General features: G+C 41.1%; 1 protein-coding gene across 3 annotated transcripts in view; it reads right to left on the bottom strand.

Moving 5' to 3' along the window:
* Positions 1-18,581, bottom strand: part of grinaa (glutamate receptor, ionotropic, N-methyl D-aspartate-associated protein 1a (glutamate binding)) — a 95,735-nt gene that overhangs the window by 64,765 nt on the left and 12,389 nt on the right. Inside the window, exons 2-3 of one of the 3 annotated variants that reach the window (XM_043690909.1) lie at positions 4,388-4,536; positions 2,852-2,976 (exon numbers count right to left, since the gene is read on the bottom strand). The exons of 1 other annotated variant lie outside the window; for it this stretch is intronic. The gene's annotated coding sequence lies outside the window, so the exon portion shown is untranslated. Of the gene's footprint in view, positions 1-2,851; positions 2,977-4,387; positions 4,537-18,581 lie in introns of those variants that run through there. One more of the 3 variants, XM_043690911.1, reaches the window with a different exon arrangement.

Below are 18,581 nucleotides of genomic sequence, written 5' to 3'. Positions count from 1 at the left end.
GGGTCGGTGTGGACTTGTTGGGCCGAAGGGCCTGTTTCCACACTGTAAAGTAATCTAATCTAAGACTGTGGTAAAACAACATTTTAATCTTGGGTGGTGGTGGTGGGGCGCACATTTCTGATGAAGGGTTGAAACATCAATTCTCCAGCTCCTTGGATGCTAACTAACCTGCTAACCTGAACCAGTATGTCAGAGGCTAGAATTCTACAGCAAGCAAATGCCAGACTCCCAAATCCTTTGTCATTTTCCCCTTTATTCATTCCCAGGATGAGGGTATCACCAGTTTGGTTAATATTTAATTGTTTTCTGGTCAGTTAGTGGTGGGCAATAAGAATCAACCACATCGCTAGAGTCACACATAGGCCAGACCAGCTAAAGATGGCAGTTTCATTCCCTAAAAAGGGGATTAGCAAAACAGATGGGTTTTTCCTGATAATTGGCAATGGATCCAGAGTCAGAGTCCTACAGCACAGAGACAGGCACTTTGGCCCAAACTGGCCCCTGTCAATCAATTTGTACGGTAGGCCCCCTTTTCAATTTTTTTTTAAAAAAGCATACTGAATTCAAATTCCACCTTCTGTTGTGGCTGTATTTAAACCCAGGTCCCTAGAACATTACTTGGGAGTCTAGATTAATATGAATAAAGGAAACAAAATGTTGATGATTCATTGGAAGGAGCTCCAATGCATTGCGGAAAACATAGTCTATGACTGCATCATGGAGAGGTATGGCCTAGTGGTATTATTGCTTGGCTGTCAGTCTTAGTGACTCAGGTAATGCCCTAAGGACCTTAGTTCAAATCCCACCATGGCAGCTGGTGGGATGTGATTACAATAAATATCTGGAATTAAGAATTTAACAATGACCATCTGGTTCACTCACCTTCTTTAGGGAAGGATACTGCTGGCCTAAATGTGACAGCAGACCCACAGCAATGTGGCTACACTTAACTGGCCACTGGGCAATTAGGGCAATAAATCCTGACTAGCCAGAGACACTCTCATCCTGTAAATGAATAAAGGAAACAAAATGTTGATGATTCATTGGAAGGAGCTCCAATGCATTGCGGAAAACATAGTCTAGATTATTAGTCTAGCTATATCATCACCAGGCTAATGCCTCCCCACGTGTAAGACACAAGTCAGGAGTGTGATGGAATAGTCTCCACTTACGGATTAGTGAATCTTTGTGGCTTAGACAGCCAGCAAACACAGGGGGAGTAGTGAAAAGGAGATGTGCTATAAATTGAGCCACTCTTAACCTAATGGAGTTTAGAATGAGACACCAGCCAGGACCACACTGGAATAGTCAAATCTCAAGATAATACAAAACAAAAGCACCTGGATGAGTTTCAGCAGCAGATGAGCTGAAATTAAGAAAGAGTTCAACTGAGGAATGGTACAGTGGTGGAAAATGGCCACCTGAAGATGGCACAAAAATGGAGAGATTGGTAGTTCATCTTGGTCAACTTAACAGCAAGCTTTCAAAGTCATTCAACCTCAGACCATTGCTGGGGAGAAGGATTGAGTTGGTAGCTTGGGAAGACAGACTGAAAACAATGGTTTCAGTTTTCCTAGAGAAAAAAAGTGTATATTTATACTTTACTGGATGTAAACAAGCAACAGCAGTGAAGTGGAGAGAGGTGATTGTGAGATAAAGTTGGGTGTCATCAGCATAGAAGTATAATCTAACACTCTGGATTTGAAGAACAGAAATGTAGCTGGAAAATTTGGAGAAGCAGAAATTAACCTCATGGGAACACTCAAGTTGACAAAAGGAATTCATTGTTTGAGATTCTTCAAAGACTAGTTAAAAATGAAACTGGAGTAGTCCCACTCAGCTGGTCAACGGTCAATTTCGAAAGGAAAAAGTGTCAACCATTACTTGGAGGATTGAAAAACAGGTCAAAGATGAGGGAAAATATAGTCTTAATCTAAAGCATGAATGTACAAACATGAAAATCATGCCATTCTTCATCTTTTGCAGCTAAGCCAAAGAAATCCCCAAGAATGCACTACAAAACGGAGATAAAAGGGACAATTTCAAAAATCAAAATTCTGATATTGGACCTAGTTTCCAACCCTCAACCTATTAATTATGCTTAAATAACAAGTGTCTACATAGACAAAGAGAACATATCCATAAGAATAACATTTTACCAATAAAGCAGCAAAAAGTCAGTTCAGTGATGGCCACTCTAGGCTGAAGTGTGAAGTGAATGAATACAATAACTACACAAACAAAAATGTCCCACTCCTTTAAGATCAATAAGCTTACCAAATATGTTAGCTGGGATAGAGATATCAGCAAAGTTCAGCATTCAAGAGACAGGCCATTGATCAAAACAAAAAAAAACAAATATAATACAGACCATCCTCAGCACCCAAGAGCTTATTCAACGTGGGGATAGGCTTACCTAGATCCTGATGGGTGATTGCCAAACCCACAAGTGAAATGCACATAGTTCTCATACAAGGAGCTGATTATAGTTTGAGTCCTGCCTGCATGCTAACAGCCCACATTTAACCTTGGTTCATAATACTGAATTTTAATTTTCTCAAATACTTCAAACACAGTATTAAGAAAGCAAGTTATCCTTGTGTGGCACTAAATTCAAAAATGATAGGTAGCACAGAGAAACAATTTTTCTACATAGCTACTAAAAAGTTAGTGTAGATGGAGAAAAGCACAAGACCAAAAAAAAAAAAAACTGGTCTATAAATAAAAATCAGTCTACTATTCAGATCCGAATACTCCTCATACAGGCTTTGCAAAGAGGTTACCAGTGAATTTACACAATTGCAGAATTAGAGATTAAATGGTAATACCCAACAGTAAGACAGCTACATACCTTGATGACGCAAAATCATTTTGCATCAACTCATGAAGTTCTGAACCTCATTTTAAACATTTGAGTCACGTTCCCTCAGTATCAATGGAAGGTTTGTGCTGCAGATTCATGTACTAAAATATTTGCTTTAAATAAAGAAAATATTGAGTTTTGAAACAGTACATAATTAATGAACATTTTAACTCTAAAACCAACTTTAAATTAAGCAAGTTTAAGGGAAAAAATAAATTTACATTTTATTACCCTTAGCTCAGGAATAACATTCAGTACTTTCCATGGTGCTTAATGGACAGTGGATATGCCTAGTCAACCTGTTAGCAAGGGCCACTCATGCTGTTATTCAGAGCTTGTCACTCAACGTAAATGTCTCAAAAATCTAGGTTGTGACTTCCCAAGTTTGCCATTCTTGGACTCAAATGGATGCTTGTTGATAGATGTGAGTAGAAAGCTTGTTACATATGGGGCACACAGGTTGAGCAGAAACCACAATTTGGGTCATTAAGCAGCACATAACCTACAGTACAAGAATGTTCAGTGTTGAAACTTGTAAAAATGAAGTTTAAGTTTCATATCCAAAGTGAAATATCCAAAACAGAACAGAAACAATATCATAAACAGATTTCTAAACTGATTGAACAGGGAACAGCTGATGAAACAAAAACAGAGCAGTTACTGGACCCAAAATACTACTAGGCATTCTCTCCAGATAGTCACATGTACAACACAGCAACAGGCCCTAGGGTCCAACTCGTCCATGCCAACCAGCTATTTGCCAGCACTTGGCCCATATCCTTCAAAACTCTTCCTAATATACCCACCCAGAAACCTCTTAAACACTAACTGTACCAGCCTCCACCACTTTCGTTGGCAGCTCATTCCACACACGCACCATTCTCTGCAGGAAAAGGGTAACCTTTTAAATCTTTCCCCTCACACTTGAAATCTATGTCCTCTAGTTCTGGACTCCCCCACCTCCAAGACCTCGTCATTTACCTTTTCCATGTTCCTGTCACACTCGTTTCTCCAGCAAGTGCAGTTCTTGGTTTTATTTTAGGGAGTATTAGATATCAGACTAAAATGAATTGGTTACGTGCCAGATTTATTTAATAAATTCTTGCAGTTTCACAGCAGGATTCTTAATCTTTAAGATGGCTGCTCTAGAGGATCTTTAATTTTAAAGAACTTTGTAAATTAAAAAAAAACTTGAAGTATTGGTCAAATGTTTAACTTATCCTCTCACCACTCACTTGAGGACACCTGTGTAAAAATGTCTAAAACTAGTGGGCATGCATTTAAAAAGAGGAACAAAGTTCAAAAGATGTGAAGGTAAGTTTTTTTTTAAAAAACAGTGGTACGAGTCTGGAACACACTGCCAAGTGCGGCAGTGGAGGCAGATATGATAGGGGCATTTAAAAGACTTTTAGACAAGCATAGGAATATAAAAAGGGCAACGATGGAAAAGCACAGCCGATCAGGCAGCATCTGAAGAGGAGAGTTGACGTTTCTCAATTTATTTTAAAATGACAATAAACCAACCTGCAATGGTGTTTCGTTCACAGAATTATGTAGTGTTGACTGGAACAGGGCAGCTCTAGAATCCTCAACCAGTATATATGAAAGTAATTTACCCAGGTACCTTTGCTGGCATCAGGGAAAGGATGACACCATGAACGAGCAGGAAGTCACTTTATTCAAAGATAACAAAAGAATTAAAAACTTTACAATTTTAACATCTCAATTATGTGATTCTTTAGCAATTTAAATGCTTCTCAAATACTTGTAAACTTTGCTAGTTCATCAAATTAGATTAGATTACTTAGTGTGGAAACAGGCCCTTCAGCCCAACAAGTCCACACCGACCCGCAACCCATCCAGATTCATTCCCCTACATTTACTCCTTCACCTCACACCACAGGCAATTTAGCATGGCCAATTCACCTAACCTACACATTTTTGGATTGTGGGAGGAAACCCACGCAGAGAGGGAGAATGTCTAAACTCTACACAGTCGCCTGAGGCGGGAATTGAACCCTGGTGCTGTGAGGCAGCAGTACTAACCACAAATCTTTGGTCCATTTCTCTTTACTGGTTGATTTCATATGTGTCTCTTGTCAGAGGGCAAGCTGGTCTGGTCTCTGCCATGTCCATACATATCTCCAGTTAGGCTATGAAGTGGGTTTAGGTCAATGCCTGCCAGGGCCAGGTTTTTGCACCTTCCTGCTACCTTCCCAAATTTTCCAAGGGTTTGACCAATCAAGGACATTGAATTAAGTTGTGTTATCACGGTTGATTTCATTTAATTAGGCTTCTGTATCTTTTGCCTGATGGAAGAGGCTTTAGGAGAGCATTACCAGGGTGCAATGGGTTTTTGATAACATTAGCAGCCTTTCCACGGAACGGGCCACATAAGTGGGAGTCCATGGATAGAATCAACTAGGAACAAGTGAGTACTGCCGATGCTGGAAATCAGTCTAGATCAGAGTGGTGCTGGAACAGCACCGCCAGACAGACAGCATCTGAGGAGCAGGAAAATCGACATTTCGGGCAAAAGCCCTTCATCAGCAGATGCTGCCTGACTGGCTGTGCTTTTCCAGCACCACTCTAGTCTATCCATGGATAGAAGGTTGGGTTCCATGATGGTCTGGGCTGCGCACACAACCTCCTGTAGTTTCTTGCTGCCCTGGGCAGAGCAGTTGTCATACCAGGCTGTTTTGCACATACAGATAGACAATATGCTTTCTACAGTATGAGTTGGCGAGGGTCCTTATGGACACACCAAGTTTCCTGAGCTGCCTAAGAGGCATTATTGTGCTTTCTTGACCAATCATATCTACGTGGGAAGCCCAGGACAGGTTATAGTTATTCCCAATTCCCCCGCCACATCTGTTCCCAGGAGGACCAGTTCCACCACACAACACACCAGATGGCCTCCTGCTTTCAAGGCCACAATTTCCCTTCTCACATGGTTGACGATGCCCTCCAATGTACCTCATTCACATCCTGCACCTCTGCCCTCGAACCCCACGCCTCCAAACACAACAAGGACAGAACCCCTCCAGGTCTCCATTTTTAGAGCAGCAAGGAGGGAGGGCAGAGAGGAATGAGGGCTGCCAGGAAGAGAGCACGAGAACAGTTTTTAAAGGAGCAGCAGTGGGAGAGGCCACTGCAAGGTGCAGAGGACTGCTGCTGGGTGTATATTTGGGCAGCAGCTTAATCCAGAGCACTACAGATGTAGTGTCTCCCACCTGTCGTCGTCCTCTAACCAAAAAAGAGGACTTGTGTGTTGCTAAGGGAAGGCGTTTCAATTGATATTTCTTGTGTATTGTGTGATTAATTAAGAGTTTACTATTAGCTGGTTAGTTGAATAAGACCACAGAAAAGTACTAGAAATTATTTAACTCTAATTTGCATAAATTAAATAAGAAGAGATGGCTGGACAGGTGATATGCTGCAGCTATATGATGCAGAAGCTAGCTGATTCCATTGTAAATGACAGTGACCACATCTGCAGCAAGTGTCGGTTGCTGGAAGAACTCTGGATCAGAAATGATGATCTGGAATCAGAGCTTCAAACACTGCAGCACATTCGGGAGGGGGAAAGAGTTACCTGGATGCTTTGATTCAGGAGGCAGTCGCACTCAGTAGATTAAGTAATTCAAATTCAGTTAGTGATCAGGAACAACATGGTGTGACTGTATTTGAGACTCGTAGGGGGATTCTGAATACAGGAGTGGAGGAGCATCAGCCCTCTACCTTGCCCAACGGTATGAGATTTTTGCTTCCCCTATGGATTAGGAAGAGAGCTGTGGACAGGATGAGCCAGCTGATACAGCACCATGGTACAGAAGGCCATTCAAGAGAGGGAAGCAAAAAAGACAAGCAGTTGTAAGAGGGAATTCTATAATTAGGGGGACAGATAGTATCCTCTTGCAAACCAGATCAGGATCCCATATGATGTGTTGCCTGCCTGGTGCCAGGGTGAAAGACATCTCCGACTGGCTTTTAAAAAGATATTGGAATGGGAGGGAGAAGATCCAGTTGTGATCCACGTTGGCACTAACAATATAGGCAATGCTAGAAAGAAGGACTTGTTTGGGGAGTAACAAGCACTAGGAAGGAAATGGAAGAACTCAAAATTGATGTAGGAAGACTTGTGATAGGAGATAAGAAAATAGGAGAAAGTGAGGTCTGCAGATGCTAGAGATCAAAGTTGAAACTTTATTGCTGGAACAGCACAGCAGGTCAGGCAGCATCCAGGGAACAGGAGATTCGACGTTTCGGGCACAGGCCCTTCTTCAGATAAGAAAATAGCTGAAGGGTTCTTGAGGGTCATAATCTCTGGATTACTGCCTGAGCCATGTGCTAATTGGCATAGGGTTAAGAAAAGTAGGGAAGTAAACACATAGCTAAGATTGGTGTGGGAAAGAGGGATTCCATTTCATGGGACACAAGCATCGGTTGTGTCCCATGAAATAGGGTGAGCGCGCGAGAGAGAGCACGCGAGCGGAAAAGAAAAGCAAAGCAACAGGGAGTATGGAGTCAAGTAGAAAGATAAGCAGCAGGTTAGACTGGGAATGAAGCAAAAGGATGGATAGCTTAGGACATATTACGAGAGATGTTGGCAATCATGAGGATAAGAAAATTAGCATTAAGGCACTTTAACTGAATTCTCGTAGTATTCATAAAGTAGATGAATTAATGGCACAAATCATTATGAATGATGTGGTAGGAATCACATACATGGTTGCAGGGAGTTCAAGACTGGCAGTTAAACATCCAAGGATTTACAACTTATTGAAAAGACAGGGGAGGTGGGCAGAGGGGGTGGGGTTGCCTTGTTAGTTAAGAATGAAATTAAATCCATGGCATTAAATGACATAAGGTCAGATGATGTGTGGTTTGTGTGGGTGGTGTTGAGGAACCACAAATGCAAAAAACCAGAATGGGATTTAGATACAGCCCTCCCAAGTGGCCAGGACCATAGGTGCAAAATGTACCAGGAAATAGATAGAGCATGTCAGAAAGGCAAGGTCACTGTGATCATGGGGGACTTCAATATGCAATGGACTGGGTGAATAATGTTGCCAGTGGACCCAAAGAAAGGGAATTGATGGATTGCTTACAGGATGGCTTTTTGGAACAGCTTGTGATGGAGCCAACAAGGGAGCAGGCTATTCTGGATTTAGTGTTATGCAATGAGCCAGACTTTATAAAAGTTCTTAAAGTAAGGAACACTTAGGAGGCAGTGATCATAATATGATGAGTTCAGTCTGCAGTTTGAAAGAGAGAAGGCAAAATCAGATGTAATGGTGTTACAGTTAAATAAAAAAGGTAATGACAGGGGCATGAGAGAGAAACTGACAAAAGTTGACTGGAAGCACAGCCTAGTGGGGAAGACAGTAGAGCAACAACAGCAGGAGTTTTGGGTGTAATTGAGGACACAGTACAGAGGTTCATCTCAAAGAAAGGATTTGACAAAAATTGACTGGAAGCACAGCCTAGTGGGGAAGACAGTAGAGCAACAACAGGAGTTTTGGGTGTAATTGAGGACACAGTACAGAGGTTCATCTCAAAGAAAGGATTATCAGGGGTTCGGTTGCGAGGTGGAATTAGACATGGCTAACAAAGGAAGTCAGGAAATATAATCAAAGAAAAAGAGAGCCTATAAAGTAGCCAAGAGCACTGGGGGAAGAAAAAAAAAATCAGAAGATTGGGAAGACTACAAAAACAGAGGATAACAAAGAGAAATAAGGAAGGTGAGGATCAAGTATGAAGGTAAACTAGCCAGTGATATTAGAAACAATACTAATTTCAATACATCCGAACAAAGTCATGGGCAGAGTAGAGTACGGTAGCCATTACAAAAAAGAGAAAGTGCTAGAAAATCTAAAAGGTCTAAAAATTGGTAAATCCCCTTGCCCTGATAGGCTACATCCTAGAGTTCTGAGGGAGGTGGCTGAGGAATCAGCAAGGGCAATGGTTGTGATCTTTCACAAGTCATGAGTCAAGGAAAATCCCAGATGATTGGGGAAAAAAAAAATCACTGTTGTAACCCCCTTGTTCAGGAAAGGATCAAGACAAAAGATGGAAAATTAAAGGCCGATTGGTAAAATTCCAGAATCCATCGTTAAGGAGAGTTCTAAATTCTTGAAAGTGCAGGATCAGATTAGAACGAGTCAGCATGGATTTAGTAAGGGGAGGTCATGCCTGACAAACCTGTTAGAATTCTTTGAAGAGGTAACAAGTAGATTAGACCAGGGAAACCCAGTGGATGTTATCTATCTAGACTTCCAAAAGGCCAGGAGGCTGCTGCATCAGGTGAGGACCCATGGTGTTAAGGTGAGCTACTGGCATAGATTGAGGATTGGCTGTCCAACAGAAGGCAGAGAATTGATATAAAAGGTTCTTTTTCAGAATGGCAGCTGGTGACAACTGGTGTCCTGCAGGGTTCAGTGTTGGGGCCACAGCTGTTTATATATTAATGATCTGGATGAAGAGACTGGAGACATTCTGGCAAAGTTCGCCGATGATATGAAGTTAAGCAGACAGGCAGGTAGTACTGAGGTGTGGAGGCTGCAGAAAGATTTAGACAGTTTAGGAGAGTGGCCCAGGAAGAGGCGGATGAAATTCAACGTGAACAAATGTGAGGGCCCGCACTTTGGAAAAAAGAGAATATAGGCATAGACTATTTCCTAAACACAAATCTCAAAGCCAAAGTACAAAGTGATCTGGGAGTGCAAGCCCAGAATTCTCTCAAGGCTGACTTGCAGGTTGAGCCCATGATTAATAAAGCAAATGTAATGTCATTTATCTCAAGAGGGTTAGAATATAAAAGCAGCGATGTGCTTCTGAGAGACTTTATAAAGCTCTAGTTAGGCCCCATTTAGAATACTGTGTCCAATTTTGGGCCCCACACCTCAGGAAGGACATTCTGGTACTGGAGCGTATCCAGCTGAGATTCACACAAATGATGCCTGGAAATGTAGGCCTAACATACAATGAACGGTTGAGGATCCTGGAATCATATTCATTCCAGTTTAGAAGGTCGAGGGGAGACCTAATAGAAAAAACTTAAGATAATACATGGTTTAGAAAGTGTGGACACTGGGAATTTGTTTCCATTAGGCAGGGAGACTAGGACACATGGGCACAGTCTCCTCTCTGACCTTTACCCCCACCTCCATCCACCTATTGCACTCTCAGCTACCTTTGCCCCCCAATCCCACCCCATAGGCTCCCAGCCTCATTCCTCAGCCTTTCACACTTAGTGTTCTGGTACCTCTTTGGTTTTCAACTGCCTGGGCTCGAATGTTACAAGACCTGCCTCCAGACAGACTTGTCTTGGCTGAGGCATTCCCAGAATACCTCGTTTATTTGGTTATTTTCTGTGTTGTTGCTGCGCTTGTATTTCTGTTTTTTTTTCTTAAAAAGAAACACGATGACTAAGCTGTCACAGGTTGCTTCATCAGTATCTAATACCCTACAGTGATATTTCATCATAGCACTAAAATAGCTGCTGGATCCCATCAGAACTTCTGAATGCTTTTGCTAATAAAGTGTTATATTTATCAAGAGCTTCTGCCGCTAAAATTGGAGTATCTTTGGATCGTTTCAGCTTCAAGCTAAAAAAGGAAAATATTTACCTAATTTTCCCAACAGGGAAAACAAACATCTCCACTTTAGAATGCAACTCAGATCAACACAAGCATCACTAAAATCAATTTTCAGGCTCAATGTGGACTCCTCCACAAAGAATGGGACACGACTGGACAACCACTTTGCAGAACAGAAAAACACCTATCTACAAAAATGATCCAGAGCTTCTGGTTGCCCACCATTTCAACACAGCACTGTATTCCCTGTCTCAAGCTTGCTACAGTGTTCTAACAGAGCCCACGCTGAGCTTACCTTCCTATCCCACTGTCAGCTACTAATGGTCCCCCTTAGCAGCTATTCATTCTCTTCAGCTGACATTTACCACTTCTTCTGTCCAACCATTTATTTCCCCCCCCCCCCCCTTGGCTCCAGCTCATTTTCAATATATACACTAATTTTTCCTGGCTTATAATCAGTTCTGAGGAAAGCTCGCTGGATCCAAAAAGTTAACTCTCACCATAGATGTTGCCATACCTGAGTTCATCCATCAACTTTGGATTTTGTTTCTGGCTCCTCACTCTCAAATCATAATGCTCCAATTTCAATATTTGAGTTTTTGTTCACCAGAAGAGAGAATTTATGAAGTTACATTCAACTTGAATACTGGCATCAGACCATGTCTGGATGCCCAGTCAACTCAGCCTTCCAATTAAACTTGTAATTCAATTTCAATTTTGGATGCAGTTGCATCTTTATGAACCGTTCTTTGACTAACATCACTGGTGTTAACATTTTTCAAACAAGACTGCTGATGCAAATGACATTCAATCCATTGCCCAATTTAGAATCTAATCTATTCAGAAGTCCTAGAAACCGGACTTCCAGTTTTAATATTCAGGTCTGAAATCCATTTGACAGTTTTCAAATTCATGGTTCCATTCCAGCAAAAAAATCTGCAAGCTGCTTCTCATGGCATAGTTAAAAGACCTGCTATTAACTGAAGATAACTAAATTTTAATAATAGACTGTACTGAGAAGTACAAATCTCTAGAGGCATTATTTAGACCATACACACACGTTCAGAACAACTCCACTGCATTTGGTTCCTGTTTGGAGGTGCACAAGGTATTTCATTTAAGCAAGTCTACCTGCAGAAATGCATTCAATAATAAAAATCAATTAATTCTATGGATAATTAGATTCATATTCGCAGGCACCAGTTGCTAACATTTAAAGTTGCTTTCCTTGTCATCAGTAAAGGAGTTCCCCCAATTTAGCTTCAAAACCACTAGACATGTCATATTTTAGCATTTTGTGTCTTCCTAAAGCACTCTATTCTAAGAGTATCCACCTGTGACAAGGCTGCCTGGCCCCCACTTTTCATCTGTTTGTCTAAATTTTCTACAGCTTTGTAGATTTTTTTTTAAAAACTCTCCTAGTTCATAGCCACAAAAACTTCCTAATCAGGGTTTCAAGCAGTATTCCTGATCTTTGTTAAAGCACTTTCTAGAATGCTTCTAGCTCTTTTTAGACTGTTAATGTTTGGCCTCCTCCTCCCCAGTTAAACAGGATTTCAGTCAATGGCTTGATCTCAAAAGGCACATTTGTTCTAGATTCACTGTTTAAGCTTACATGGTCGTCTTGCCTTCTATATTCATACTTAATTTTTTCTCAAAAAGGGCCTAACCACCTACATTAGGCTCTTTTACTCTTGAGATTCTTACATACTTTATGCAACTGCAACAGCAACATTGTGAACAAGCAACTAAATTTATTAAGCACAGTACAAGTTTTCTGGAGGAACCTTTAACACCTCGCAGAGCTTATGGGGTTGAGGCAAAAGCTCACTGAACAAAGGAAACACAGTCTTTTGTTTATACAAAACTCTCAACACCATAGGTAGTATTGCCCACAAGACAACCCTCAGCCATCCCCTCAGTCACATTCCACTCAAAATACAATGCAATGACCATCCCATCTCCAGAAACAATGAAATGCAAGTCATCCCTTAATGGTGAATCAGTTGCAAATTGTTTTTTGTAACAATAGGGGATTAGTTAAATTCAAACTATAATGTTCTTATTGATTTCTGGATGAAAATGTAAATCATCCATGAATGGCAGGGAAATGGCTGTGTAAACCTCGCACATTCCACATATAAAGGCAAAGACACGCCATCTTACCCCCGGGGCACTCAATTTATTGCGGGTCAGTAAAACAAGTTAACTCTTTAATATCTCACCTACTCATTTTGTTCCGGCATACAGCTTTTAGATTTTCAGTAGCCTTCTCTCCTCTAAATAATTGCATTTCTCCATTGATTAGCCCATTCTTCAGTACCCAGTTTTCACTTGGAACCAATATTGACTAGGTATGATCTCCTTATGTGAAACATTTGGGTACAAGGGGTACTGGCCCCTTGTTTTCAATAATTCTTTTCAGAATCTACAAAATAGTAACAGACAGCAAGCAATCTTGAATAGTGTCTAAAAGTAGTTTCCTCACTGTACAATTATTTTTGTTTTAAAAGTAACCAACCTTCCCTGGGCTCCTCAAAAAAACGTATATCCCAGAATGAAACTAGTTTCTGATGGCCTCACCTCAGTCAGATGTACAGCATGAAAACAGACCCTTCAGTACAAGCCAACCAGATATCCCAACCCAATCTAGTCCCACCTGCCAGGACCCAGCCCGTATCCCTCCAAACCCTTCCTATTCATATACCCACACAGATGCCTTTTGAAATGTTGCAACTGTACCATCTTTAGACTTGCCGAAATTCCTTCTGAAATTTCAGCATTAAATGAAGCCTTTCTGCCTCAGTGCATTAACTTAAAAAACATTGTAGCAGTTTCAACAGCTGGGAGATAATCACTTACCCGCCCAAAAAAAAACTGATAGGGATTATATCTGCCAATGATACAGGCATGTTTATGGCACAGAAAATGGTTTGCCCTCAGCTTATGGTTTTTGACTAGTATAAAAACATAAATCAGATAACTACTCAGATGTACAGCACAAAACCTTATCCCATTTTCCCAGCAAATTTTTTTGGATGAGGTGGAGAAGAGAAAGAAAAAGGGCAGGAGTGAGCCAAAAGCAACTCATCCACTTGATAGTACTGTGACAGGTTTCAACATTAAAATACTTAGGAACTGTGCATAATGGAGAAATTAAAAGCTCACTTTCACTGAATGTTGGCATTCATGTATAATTTGATATATAAAAACAAGCATGCACTATTACATACAGTACAATTAGCTTGCGTGTAAAACTTTGCAATTTTAATAACGAGCATTGCCACAATATTTATTCAAGTATGGAGAAAATGGTGATGTACCAATAGTGTCATTGCACTGGTAACTCAAAACCCCAGGTTATTGCTATGGTACTGAACTAGACTAATAAACACCACGTAAGCGGGTGACTATTCGAAAACAAATTCATCGGCTTCACTGTTGCATTTTGAGGAAGGAAGTTTGCTTGCTCTAGTCTACATGCGACTCCAGATCTACAGCAACATGGCTGCCTTTTTAACTGCTATCTATGTTGCGCTCACCAGCATGATCAAAGCCTTGAGACCAGTGGGCACTACAGGTGCTGGGTGCACTATCAGCCCAGGCAGTGTTATTTTAGTTTACTAGCTTTGTTTCAGTCTGTAAACAACTTAATTCATTCACGTTTGATTTTAACACATTGCCTCAGGTGAGACTGTTTCACTTATTATTTTGGACTTCCAGAAGAATCAAAAGGAGCTTCATTTTGTTTTAATGCCTTCAGATCCTTATCTTGGAAGAGTTTGATGGGGATGGTGTCAAAGGAACTTTGCTTTCCACTTACATCTCGTTAAAGAATGAATGGCTTTCATAAGGGACCCTGGAAGATGGTAGGGGGAAAAGAGGAGAACATGGAGAAGCACATTAGATCCCCTCCCCAACCACATCTGGGGAGATCTTTTCTGCTGGCGTACCACATTTCCAATATTGCAGCTGTTCAGTACCCATGGGCAGTACTTCTGAACCCCATAATGATTTTAATTGTTTCATTGAGATAGAATCACTAAAAACATTCTCATGATGCCAATGCTTCTTTGGCAAAGAAGCATGTTCCTCTGATTCTCATGTTTGCCTACCAAAAATAAGATTCCCTTGTAATGCTGACAAATCCCTCATGATTCAGAGCACCTCTATCAAATCTACAGTTAAGCTATCTTTCTAAAAAGGAAAACAACCCTCCAATCTATCCTTATAGCTAAAGTTTCTAACCCCTTCTACCATTCTCATGAAAGACTATAAAATGTTACCCAGTTTGAAAAAACAGATTATTGCATCATTAAGTGTTTGTCACACAACCATCTTGATAGCCATGTTGCCGCCCTTCCTTTCATTCCATCAACTCAAAACTTCACTGACAAGCCAGTTACATAGCAGTTGGTTAAATGCCTTTTTCAAAATCCAAACTATTACAATCATACTATCTTCCAGTAGATTAGATTCCCTACAGTGTGAAACAGGTCATTTAGCCCAATACGTCCACACCGACTCTCCGAAGAGTAACCCATCCAGACCCATTCCCATACATTTAGCCCCGCCTAATACACTTAACACCATGGGCAATTTAGCACAGCTAATTCACCTGATCTGCACTTCTTTGGATTGTGGGAGGAAACCCACACAGACACGGGAAGAATGCGCAAACTCCCCAGATAGTGGCCAGAGGCAGGAAGTGAACCCAGGTCCCTGGTGCTGTGAAACAGCAATGCTAACCACAGCCACCATGAGATTCAAAGCAGTTCAATATGATTTGCCCAACTAACTTAAAATTTAGTCCTGAAAAAAAGTTCTAAAGGCCACTCCAACAAAAATTAACTGACTGCTTTGCAGCTGCTGGCTTTATCATGGCACTATTTTATTGGAATATACACAGCTACAGAGTCATACAGCATAGAAACAGATCCTTCAGCCCAACTCATCCATGCTGACCAGATATCCGAAATTACTTTAGCCCCATTTGCCAGAGGAAGTGGAGGAGGCTGGTACAATTACAACATTTATAAAGCATCTGGAGGGTGTATGCACAGGAAAGGTTTAGAGGGATACAAGTGCAGGAGGTTGAAAGGTGACCTGATAGAAGCTTATAAAATAATGAAAAAAAAAGGTACAGATTTTAAAAATACATCAGGGCGATTTTTTTTTTTAAAAACAAAGAGGGTTGTTTGCGTGTGAAATGAACTTCCTGAGGAAGTGGTGGGTGTGGGTACAATGTTTAAAAGACATTTGCATGGATATAAGAATAGGAAAGATGTGGAGGAACATGTGCCAGAAACAGGTGGGTGGGACCACTTTAGTTTGGGTTTATGTTCAGCATGGACTGGTTAGATCAAAGGGTCTGTTTCCATGCTGTATGACTGTGACTCTAAAATGTTGGTGGAATGAGATTACCTAGATTGGGATATCTGCTCAGTGTGGACCATTTGGACCAATGGGTCTGTTTCTTGCTGTAAGCCTCTGACAATTAGCTCTTCCAAAATGAATCACCTCCCATTTGTCCAGATTAAATTCCATCTGCCATCCAAGTGTGTAGCCTACCTATAATTCTGCTGTATCCTCTGGAAATCCTCATTGCCCACTGATCCCCAAATCTTGTTCGCAAAATTTACTAATCCGATCACCTGCCTTGTTGGGGGAAATGAGGACTGCAGATGCTGAAAAAAAGCACAGTAGGTCAGGCAACAGAGGAGGAGAATTGACGTTTCAGGTAAAAGCCCTTCAGAAATTGCTGATGAAGGGTTTACACCTGAAATGTAGCTTCTCCTGCTCCTCGGGTGCTGTCTGACCTACTGTGCCTTTCCAGCATCACACTTGCTATCTCCATTGTAACAGAAATGATTTGAAACAAACAGTGGGCACCACTGATCCCGGCAATCATGAGATCTCCAGTTAGAAAAATACCCTTTCACCACAGTCTTAGACTGTATGACCCATGGATCTAATAGTGATTCATCTATGTGAACCTCAAGAACCTTGTCAAAGTACTTGCTAAAAAGTTCATGTAGACAATACTCAGCCCTGTCGTATCATCTTTGTGACTTACTCAAAACTCTTGAACCACAACTCGCCCACACAAAGTCTATATTTTTTCATTCCAGGCACATCAAGCAGAGTGGGGGTGGGAATGGGGGATCGGGAGCCAACTAAACGAGAAGGCAACAAAATATGTAACATTGCTAAACTGCTTTGTGTAGTGACTTACATAATGCATTTCACAGCAAGCTTCCATAACAAAGTGCCCAATCACAAAAGCTTGGTCAAAGTGATTTTCTTAAAAATTCACTGTGGGAGAACTTCATTTGTTTTGTTACCTATCCCCAGTTAACTAATAGGCAATACATTCAACCACATTGCAGCACATCTGGTGACACCAATAGGCCAGTCCAGGTAAGGATGGCAGGTTTTCTTCCATGAAAGATATTAAAAGAAAAGCCCATCTGATTCATTAAAAAAAGGTATAATACAGCAGGCTACCTTTTCTAATTATTATTAAACTCAATTTCACCATCTGCCGTGGTAGGATTCTAACCCATGAGTACAAGACCATTTTTTAAAAATGAACAGGAAGAGGCTATTTGGCCGTTCAAGCCTGTTCTACTATCCATTGAGGTCATGGCTGATTTTTTGCCTAATTCAACATTGTTACCTTTAACCCATATTCCTTTTGCTTAAATTTCTCAGATTAAAACTCCTGTTCTTGCATCAATTCTCCTCATTTGTGGGAGAGCATTCTAAACAACCTGTGTAGATGTGCTTCCTAATATCTCCAGTGGTCTGGCCCCAATTTTCAGACTATGCCCCCTAGTTCAAGAATCCCTCATGGAAACAGGTTCTTTCTTTATCGACCCTGTCTTTTCCTGTAATATCTTTAAAGGCTTGGATCAATCACCCCTTGACCTTCAAAATCCTAGACAAAACAGACCCAATTTATTTAATCTTTCCTCATAACTTTACTCTAAGTCTTGGACATCATTTGTCTCTAGGCCAATATATCCTTTGTAAGATGTGCACTGCCCAGAGTACTCCAATGGAATCTAACCAGGATCTTTTATAGCGCAGCACAAATTCTGCATCCTTGTACTCCAGTCTAAGCATAAAGGCTAGCATTCCATTCGCTTTCTTGATATTTTCTACATCTCTTCATCACATTTTCAACACCTATGCATTTGAACACAAGTCTCTTTGGATCCAATGTAGTTGACTTCATACTATCCAGAAAGTTCCTTTGAAGTATTCTTTTTTTGGTCCAAAATGGGCAACCTTGCACTTGTTCACGTTGAACTTCGGCCAGTTTTGCCCAGTCTCTGACCATTAAATTACAAAGATTGCAAAGGGAAGCATTTCTGCTGGGATCTAATCCAATGGAATGAATGGTGCATTAAATAAGAACTGGCTAGAATTATTAAAATACATAAGACACAAAGCACTGTATGACTCTACATGGTGGCCATCTAAAGATGTACAGCATGGAAACAGACCCTTCGGTCCAACCAGTCCATGCCAACCAGATATCCCAACCCAATCTAGTCCCACCTGCCAGCACCCAGCCCATATCCCTCCAAACCCTTCCTATTCATATACCCATCCAGATGCCTCTTAAATGTTGCAATTGTACCAGCCTACACCACTTCCTCTGGCAGATCATTCCATACACGTACCACCCTCTGCGTGAAAAAAATTGCCCCTCAGGTCCCATCTCTTTCCACTCCCCAACCCCAGGGAAAAGACTTGGCCTATTTATCCTATCCATGCCCCTCAATTTTGTAAACCTCTGGAAGGTCACCGCTCAGCCTCCGACACTCCATGGAAAACAGCCCCAGCCTGTTCAGCCTCTCCCTGTAGCTCAGATCCTCCAACCCTGGCAACATCCTTGTAAATCTTTTCTGAACCCTTTCAAGTTTCACAATATCTTTCCGATAGGAAGGAGACCAGAATTGCATGCAATATTCCAACAGTGGCCTAACCAATGTCCTGTACAGCCGCAACATGACCCCCCAACTCCTGTATTCAATACTCTGACCAATAAAGGAAAGCATACCAAATGCCTTCTTCACTATCCTATCTACCTACGACTCCACTTTCAA

This window comes from Chiloscyllium plagiosum, chromosome 5, assembly GCF_004010195.1.
Source record: "Chiloscyllium plagiosum isolate BGI_BamShark_2017 chromosome 5, ASM401019v2, whole genome shotgun sequence".
Lineage (NCBI taxonomy): Eukaryota > Metazoa > Chordata > Chondrichthyes > Orectolobiformes > Hemiscylliidae > Chiloscyllium > Chiloscyllium plagiosum.
This window is presented reverse-complemented; position numbering and strand designations above follow the sequence as displayed.